The sequence below is a fragment of the Ruditapes philippinarum genome, unplaced genomic scaffold (genome assembly GCF_026571515.1).
Source record: "Ruditapes philippinarum isolate M1 unplaced genomic scaffold, ASM2657151v2 ctg14731_1_1_1_1, whole genome shotgun sequence".
NCBI lineage: Eukaryota > Metazoa > Mollusca > Bivalvia > Venerida > Veneridae > Ruditapes > Ruditapes philippinarum.
The window spans coordinates 10,216-19,716 of record NW_026855005.1 but is presented as its reverse complement, the minus strand read 5'-3'; the positions used below and the strand labels follow the sequence as shown (position 1 = coordinate 19,716).

Here is a 9,501-nt window from a genome sequence, read left to right as displayed (position 1 = left end):
CAATATTAACAGTATTGATACAGTTGTAGGGGGGTGTCGATAACTACGTCCAGTAAACAGATAGGTCTACAGTTATCGACACATTGCAAATTTTAAATAAAAATTTATGTTTTTAAAACAATTTTATTGAAGAGTATAAAAATAATGTAACTATATAGTATATCAATGTTTTATTCAATTATCCATTTACATATAATGTTCAACAGTAAACATTTAGTTCTACCTCAGACAAATTTTAAACTTTAAAGTCATAAAGATGATAGGTTTCAATACAGTCATGAAAGAATATTACTCCTGTTCTAGATGTCATCTCAAAATCATAAGAGGGTCCAATACTTGCCACCCAAAATGAGGGGAAGTTGAAGTCAACTATGAGATGTAATGGATGTCGAAGGTAAAGGCTGCCAGGCTATATGGGGTTCCAAGGACCACCCTTTTAAGATAACCATTTGGGAAGAGTTCCTGAAATGCCAACAAGGCCCGGACCTCCGTCAGTTTCGACTCCTGCTGAGGAGAAAGCTCAAATTTATAAACTATGCAAATCTGATGGCAAAAGTTTTACCTTGAATTTTGGAATATACTCTGTTGAAATCAGAAAACAAACATTATATGCTGAAATAATCTATGAAGTGCACCTTTTAATGCTGTTATGGTTCATGTATTTTATACTACAAATGTATGTAATTTTGATAACTTCTTTACTAAATATTTCAAAACAAATGTCCTTATATATATTAATAGGTTCTTCATCTATTTAAACTCATTTGCCATGACTATGAATCTTTATTTTATATTTCAGGTTATTCACTATCCAAGAAAGAGATTTTGACTAAGTTCTTAAGTGATCAGGCCTTTTCCCCTTAATATCTCCTGAAGGCAAGTGGGTCCATCTGACTCTGAGCTTATAGTAGCAACTACATATACTTCAACTGTCTCAGACAAGTCTTCTGCCTTTAATAAACTCATTATCCCTGAAATAAAGAAAAGAAAAGTCAATTCCATTAGAAATAAAATCCCAAAAGTGTTGTAAGGTTCTATTGCTTTGAATTTGTTAATGTGAGAGAAAGTAAGAGAAGACCAGAAAAAGAGGAGTAAGAAAGATAGAAAGATAAAGCAAGAAAAGTGAGAGAGGAAGAGAAAGAAAGAAAGAGTTGTAAAAGATAAGAAAGAAAATGAAATTGATAGAAAAGAAGAAAAAAAGTAGAGGCATATATATGCCAGCAATACCTCTTCTGAGGAAAATATACCATACATGGATTCCGATGATGATGATGATGTTGGTGGTGGTGGTGGTATTCAAATGCAATGGTTTGTTGAATTAACTATGTCTGTATGTTATCTTATACTTACATCAAAGGTATGTTACCTTAAACATGTACTTACATCACAGTCTTTACTATCTCTGCTTACATCAATACATCTGAATAAAAAATTGAAATTGGTTATTGACTTATCATTTTTCTTAAAATTTAGGGGTCTGCAACTTGGGTTCAAAGTTCAATTCAATTAAAAAAATAAACTGCAAACACATGTAAATCACGATTTATTAATTTAAGTAAATACTTTTTGCAATATAATGATTGTCATGATATTATAAAACATAATTATTATCAATATGTCCATTAAAAAGGATTAGTGTCCTCAATTAAAAAGTACCTGTCGATAATTGCGTCCATGTGTCGATAACTACAGCCTTAGAATTAGTAGTTACTACCGAGTGTCACGCTGTGTAAAAATAATTGGAACCGGGAAATACCCTTCTAAACAACCAATCAACGATTGTTTTTGTTTGTTTGTAATATATAGGCTCTTGTCGGTTCTTGTCGGTTCCTGACGGTTCTTGTCGGTAATTAGGGAGACCCCCTTAGTGACATGCGCAAAATAATGTTTTAGTGGGAAAAACCCACACGTTACTTATATTTTATATATTTAAAACATTTTTAGAATGAATTAATTGGTTGAATACACATTAATTTAAACTGACACTAGCATTCTTAACGTGGTGCGATGGCGGATGGTAATAATTGTTTAATATCTTTATCTTTTAAATATTTATTTTTTAAAAACAAGATAACACATGAAGACTAAGCATCGTAAATAAAACAAATAACATATCTTTACTATAATAAAAAGGAAGTCAAACTACTCTAGCTACCTGTATTCCATTATTAAACTATGTAACTGAAGATAAAACGTCTACTGTAACGTTACTCTAATTTTATTGAAATCGCGGTAAGTTTTATTTTTTGTTTTCTGTTTCGAATGGATTTAAATTTACAACAATAACAATCATGGACTTACGTTTACGATCTGCTGTATTTGCGGAAGAACCTGTTTACATTATATAAGTCACGGACGGACGGACGATCGTTCATATCCAGTAATACTCGTATATGTTTCAGTTGTGTTTTAGGAACTTTAAAACACTTATAGACGATTTCAATTTTGTTGTAGGAAATTGTGAAAAAGATAATTACTACGATGCACCTACAGGGCAGTGTAGGGATTGTGGATGGCTATGTGACACGCCGGCTTCATATCCAGTTTCTTGTGACAGGCTTTGCCCAGGTAAGTAATTCTTTTTCATCATCTAAATGTTTATTCAAGGTTAACGAGTGTCTATCTTCCCTTTTATCTATTCAAAGCATGAACCAGTATGAACCTTGTAGTGTTAAAAATCTTACAAACCCAATACTGGAAAAAAACATGACTGTTGTGTGGAATTTATATAGGGACAAATGGTCAAGTTGTTATGTGATGAAAATAACGTTAAAGTAGAATTTGTATTACGTATCATGTTATATTTACCCACTCTTTATTTTATGTTAATCAGTCATTTTGTTACTATTGTGACGTGGCTTCTAATAAAAGTGATTGTTGTTACTGAGCCCCAGTCCTTTCATAACTTAAAGGGAGAACAACTCCTCAAGTCATACTGATATTTTCCGTGCGAGTTGTCGCCCTTACTGCGCATCGATTCCCAATACGCTATATAAGAACTATACAATGCCTGAGCCACATATATGTATCATTAAAAGCGACATCATAATCGTTGAATAATATTTTCTGATTTCAACTGTTTCTTATTTCAGAGTATGGCGCAAAAAAACACGTGACTTCACAACCTCCTGGTCAAGATAATAGATGGGAGTTAAACATGCCTGTTTTGGTTATTATCGTATGCGCTGTTTTTATCCTCGTGGCATTATTATACTTGCTGTGGATGATGGTTTCAAAAGGAAGTTTCGTAATTTCCTTAAAGCCTTCCGTAACAGAAAGTAACCACACCCTGTCCAAGCTCAAAAATGTCATGGTGGGTTTCAGCTGGAAATGATACTACTTACCGGCATTGGCTCTTATCTTGAAAAACGACATAGAAGCAAATGGGCAAAGAATTGACGAACCTAACTCAGTAACAAGTGTTTTATGAATAGTGATAAAGAAAATCTAAAGTGTAGAATAAAGTGTTGATACAAGTGAAATAAATAACGCGCAAAGTGAAACAAATCAATTGATCGCGCATCTGAGTAAATATAATTAAATCGCGCATCTGAGAAACAGTACCAAATCCTGCATCTGAGAGACAAAATAATGATATCGCGCAACATGTAAATAATAGTGCAAAGACATTGGGTGCAATGAACATTTAAGGTGATTGTGCCATCATGCACTACATATCTATTATCGCGCATAAATATCATATCCCACATTAGTGACAAAATCTAGTGCAAAGACATTGGGCACAATATGACCAATTAAGGCACTTGTGTCAGCACACTAGTAACCCCAAACATGACAAAAAAGAAAACCCGAACATGACAAAACTAGAAAACCCCGATGATGACAGAAAGAAGAAATAATATTGTACAACTTTTTATCATATTATATAGATAATATTATTACAATAATTTTTCTATTCCAGGACATGACATTATAATCATTTAACTCTCATCTTTTTATCTACATGATGCATAGATCTCATTTATAGATATTTCTATTTCCATGTAACATGAGGTTAATAATTATAATTTAAAAATGTTTGTATATTTTGTAAATATGTTCTTTATTCGTTCTTTAAGTAGATTTGTTAGTTTATTATTTTATACTTTATAGTTTCATCCTTATATTATATTGACATGAACATTTTTTACATGATAATATGCTATTTCTTTGAGGTATCTTAAATACAGTTTAAGTTCAAGTTTTATGTTGAAAAAATTTATTGCTTTTCGCAATAAATTTTTTCTTTTTCCAAAACCGGTGTATTGTTGTAAAGTTGGATTCCAACTACAACAGGTTATGTAATCATTACATAATGTTGTGTAATATTACTCAAGAAGTATAACATGTAAAATCTTAAGGAATATTTTTCAAGAAATATTAAGGTTTTAAGCTTTAACTTAGATTTAAGTTTATTTTAAAGTTTAATCATATTGAACATTGTTTTGTTTTATAGACACTTCATTCTTATCATTCATTAGTTTAATGTTAATTATAGTTTGTAGAACTTATTGATACACTCTTTAACAGTAACTTAGCATGGCCTAAGACTCTTTACATACAATATATAGAGAATCAGGTTCTACTTTCAATTACACTGGCCTTTAAACTTAGTAAGATACATATTGTTAATTTAGCATTTGCATGATTAATATATGTTTGTAAATATGTTTAGTTGATATCAGTTACTAGTTTTATTGTTACAAATATTTTGTTAAACTTTATTATTTTTATAATCATGGTCAATTGATACTGTTGCAAAATTTTCCATGAATCATAATCTATTTTTAGAATAGTTATGTAAAGTACTGACAAGTAAAATGGTTTCCTGCGGGGAACATTTTTGATGATATAAAGATATTTCATTTAACTATCTTCAACATTGTTTGGGTGGGTGGATAAATAAACGTTTGTATCAAGAATATACATTTAGTTGACAATAATCGATCAATATAGAAGAAGGTCTTTGGAAACTGGTGACCGTTAATGACCGGAATTATTTCCCCTTTGAACTTAGATGTTTATATGCCCCTGAAGGGTGCCATATTAAAATCGAACCGTCCGTCTGTCTGTCTGTCAGGCTTCATACATATAGACAGTGGAGGTAGTGTCTGAAACTTCAGTATGCATGAAAGTATTTTAATTTTTCTTTCATATATGAAATAACCATAGATGTATGGTGAGTCGCGAACAAGACTCGGGTTTCTACGACTAAGGTCAAGGTCACTGTGGGGTTCAAACTTTGTCATTTTTTATGTTATGTAAATATAGAAGGAGGTGGTCCTGTCCGCTTTAAAACCTTCAGTATTCATGAAAGAATTTTAATTTCTCTTTCATATATGAAATAACCATAAATGTATGGTGTGTCACGAACAAGACTCTGGTTCCTACGACTAAGGTCAAGGTCACTGCGGGGGTTCAAACTTTGTCATTTTTTATGTTATATAAATATAGAAGGAGGTGGTCGTGTCCACTCTGAAACTTCAGTATGCATGAAAGGATTTTAATTTTTCTTTCACATATTCAATAACCATAGATATATATGGTGTGCCACGAACAAGACTCATGTTTCTACAAGGTCAAGGTCACTGTGGGGTTCAAACTTTGTCAATTTTGATGTTAATATACATATAGGCAGAGATGGTCGTGTCTGCTCGAAAACTAATGTGAATAAAAGGATTATATTTTTTATTTCGCATATGAAATTATCATAAATGCATGATGTTTTGCGCTTAAGACCCGTGTTCCTACGCCTTAGTTCAAGGTAACTGCTGGGGTTTAAACTTTTTTGAATATTTATGTTATATACATATAGCTGTGAGGTATGGGGTAGCATACCATCGGAAAATTTGGAAATTGTACATAGGAAGTTCTGTAAATGGTTGCTTAATGTGAAAATGTCAACAAATACTCTTTTATTATTTGCAGAAGTAGGCCGATTTCCATTATATATTTCACGTCATGTAAGAATTGTTAAATATTTTATAAAAATATATCAAAATAACACAAGCTATTGTATATGAAATTATATCGTTAATTGTCAGAGATTGGAGATAGAGTCAAAGTCTAATACTGTAAATCGGTTGTCTAAAGTCAAAGGACTTTTGCAAAGTGCTGGATTAAATGATGTGTGGATGTATCCAGAATCAGTTAAGCTAAATATATTTATACCAGTCCTACATGGTCGTTTAAAAGATATTTATATCACAAGTACATATTTGTTCTTCTTTGTATTTGTATAAACATATCAAAACCGATTTTAGCAGGTCTAAATACCTGGTTATTGTTGACTCTATGAAATTAAGAACTATATTAGCTAAACTTAGATTATCATCTCACAATTTATTCATAGAGACAGGTAGACACAATAATATTGATAGAAATGACTGGAAATGTACTTTTTGCAACAATAATGACATCGAAGATGAATATCACTTTGTATTGATTTGTACTTTGTATGATTCTCTTAGGAAACAGTATATATCCAACTATTTTACAAGAAACCCTAGCATGTTTAAATTCTTAGAATTGCTGAATTCAGAAAGGAATACAGTGTTAACAAAATTAGCTATATATTGTAACAAAGCTTTCAAATTAAGATTTGATTCATTGAATGTCGGATAATGTTATATAAGACCACCTTAGTTATATAAGGATTGTATATATTAAATGATTGTGTTGTATTACACTCGCACTAGTTTATTTCATTTATTGATATGCATTTACCATTTTTCATATTCATGCATGTATATATTTGTTGTATATGAAGATGAGCTGTATATGCTTAATTCAAAATAAAATATATATGTTCTGTTCTGTTCATATAAATGGTGGTTATTGTGTCCGCTCTGTAACGAATCCATACATGAAAGTTTCAATTTTTTTTTAAATATTAAATCACCATAGATGGACAATGTGTTGTGAACCTAACCCAGGTTTCTTTGTCTAACTTAAAGGTCACTGCTGGGGTTCGAACTATGTCAATTTTTACCACGACACTTAACATGTAATAGGTGGTTTATAACTAGAATCCTTTGAGGCATTTGTCACGTTATGTGACAGCTCTTGTTTATATATTATTTTTGTATATTGACATTTTTTGCACTTCAAAATATGTTTCTTAACACTTATATCAGGTGCGAATAGATTTATAACTCTAGCTGTATTTCTAGAATTATCTCCATTTCATTTTTGAACTTGGGATTTAGTGAAAATTCATATATTTCTAAGTATAATCTTTGTTATTAGAAATGATATCTAGTACTCTAGATAAAATAATTGTTCTTTGTCATGACTAACATCATGCATGACAAGGTTCATAACTCTAGCATCTTTATGTCAAGAGATATTATTTTTCTCTTTGAACTTATAACTTTACTACAAATTTAAAGGTCATCAATTTTTTACTATTTTCTGCTTTTTTGCAATTGGTATAGTTTAAGTGATTTAGTATTTTGTATGGAAGTCAAAATACTACTTTGTTTACATTTTGCTACCTTTTTTACATTTTTTTTTTTCACATTCAGAGATCTTTTTTCTACCAAATTGAATGAAAGTAATTTACATTAGTATCTTTATTGTGATCACAGGGACTCGGCACAGTGTTGGGGTAGTGTAAAAAGCAATTTTAGAAAAAAATTCTTACAATTTCTTTTTTCTCTAAAATTAATTTTTACCCTACACTATCCCAACACGGAACCTAGTCCCTGTGATTGTGAGTTGTAAGTGATTAAAACCTTTTCTAATGTAATTCAGTCTTTTTAGTCTTTAACTCTTATTAAAAATTGAATGTACCTATGAAAATCTTCGTTTTAATGTTCTCTATATCCTCCAGCTTAAACTATACATTCTTGAAACATGATAGGATCATAAAACATTCTAGGGTGCTGCTATCAGTGATACTGTGACAAGCCATGTAATTATAATTAAATGCTCATCACTGGCCAGAGATAGCAAATTTTGGGGGAAAACTGGAAATCTTGGGTTTATGCGTAGGACTGAGATTACCAGTTTAATTCGGCTCTTAGTGTTTAAATAAGGAGTATAGGTAATCGCCGAGGTCTTCCGAAAGCAGTTCAGTTCTGGAGGAAATAAAAGTATCTATCTATCTGTATCACGTAAAACGTAAACATCTGCTGAAGTGGTTGCTATCAGGTACTTACTGGGACGACTGACAAGTGATGCGTACAATGTATTAATAACTTGCAAATACATAACATGTGTCGTACTTTGGACCTAGAATCATTTCTATATGTAATTAAAATTTAGAACGGATTGGTAACCGTCACGAGTATAAACCCAAGAATCTTGGGTTCGATCTTCTGCTTATGAAAGTAAAATTACTAATAAGTCTTTCGGGTCACTGTTAAGGTGCTTTTTGCACTACGTGTCTAAGAAACAGCTGGGTCTTTGAAAATATCGAATGACACCAAATTTTAATAAACCAATCAGATTGCCGAGTGTTTTGATGTTCTTTCATCTTGTATCATATGCAAAAACAAAAATACGTTCCCTGTTGCCATAATATGAATTCCATGAAAAAGGTAATCAATGAACGAGCATCTGTATAATTATGATATTTATGCCGTTATTTCTATTCTCTTGAACAAAAATTTAAATTGCTAAAGCAGTAAAATGTTTAATGGGAGGAAGCACAATTCACACATCTTAAATATCCGAGAAATTTAACTAGAAAGTTTGATTCCAAAATCGTATTGATTATTTAAGAATAAAAATATAAGACGTTTATACGTTTCAGAAAAAAATCTTTATATTATTTTACTAATTTAAGAATGGCTAATGAGATTACTTATTTTAAAATGACCAATGGATACCAAACTTATATTCAGTTCATCCCTGTAAATTTTACAGGAAGTCAAACTTTACCGATCTCAGACAGATTTCGTCCGAAAAGAAATCATTACTTATAGGTATAAGTCCTACTTAACATTATAATATTTTGTTCCGGAATATTTTATTCTGCTTACACAGTTTCATATGTGTTAAATAACAGAAACATTCCAAGAAACGACCATGCGATTATGGAAACAACATATAAAGTTACCGTATTCATATTTTGTAAAAAGATATAGATTTCACTAACAATTTTACATAATTAATTAAAAAATCCAAAAATATATTTAATCAGGGGGCAAGTCAAATTTCCACATTTTCATTATAGCAAGGGTGTTGGGTGGGGTAGGAAGGGCAGAGACAATGCTCAGACTTATCCGGACAATATTCCTTTGTGAATTCACAACTTATCGGTCAGTATAGTATCCATATTTATTACTAGGTTTTATACCACAAAAAACAGAATTATACTTAATCCGAAAAAAACAACAGTTTTCCACGTTATCTTATCTATTTTTTCTTCTTATATAAACACCATATGTCATGATGTGTGCACTTAACATGCTGTGTGCACATGCCGCAATATTATTATTGTTGCATGCCAAACATATAACAGCCTTTGCCTCACACACTGTCTTATCAATGGGC

At 31.3% G+C, this 9,501-nt stretch overlaps 1 long non-coding RNA gene across 1 annotated transcript; it reads right to left on the bottom strand.

The window, feature by feature from the left end:
• Positions 1 to 417: 417 nt before the first annotated feature.
• On the bottom strand, positions 418 to 1,786 carry LOC132741806 (uncharacterized). Its single transcript, XR_009627343.1, has 3 exons — positions 1,657 to 1,786; positions 1,384 to 1,420; positions 418 to 971 (listed from the first exon to the last, which is right to left on the bottom strand). It is a non-coding gene; the product is annotated as an uncharacterized LOC132741806 (long non-coding RNA).
• Positions 1,787 to 9,501: the final 7,715 nt, after the last annotated feature.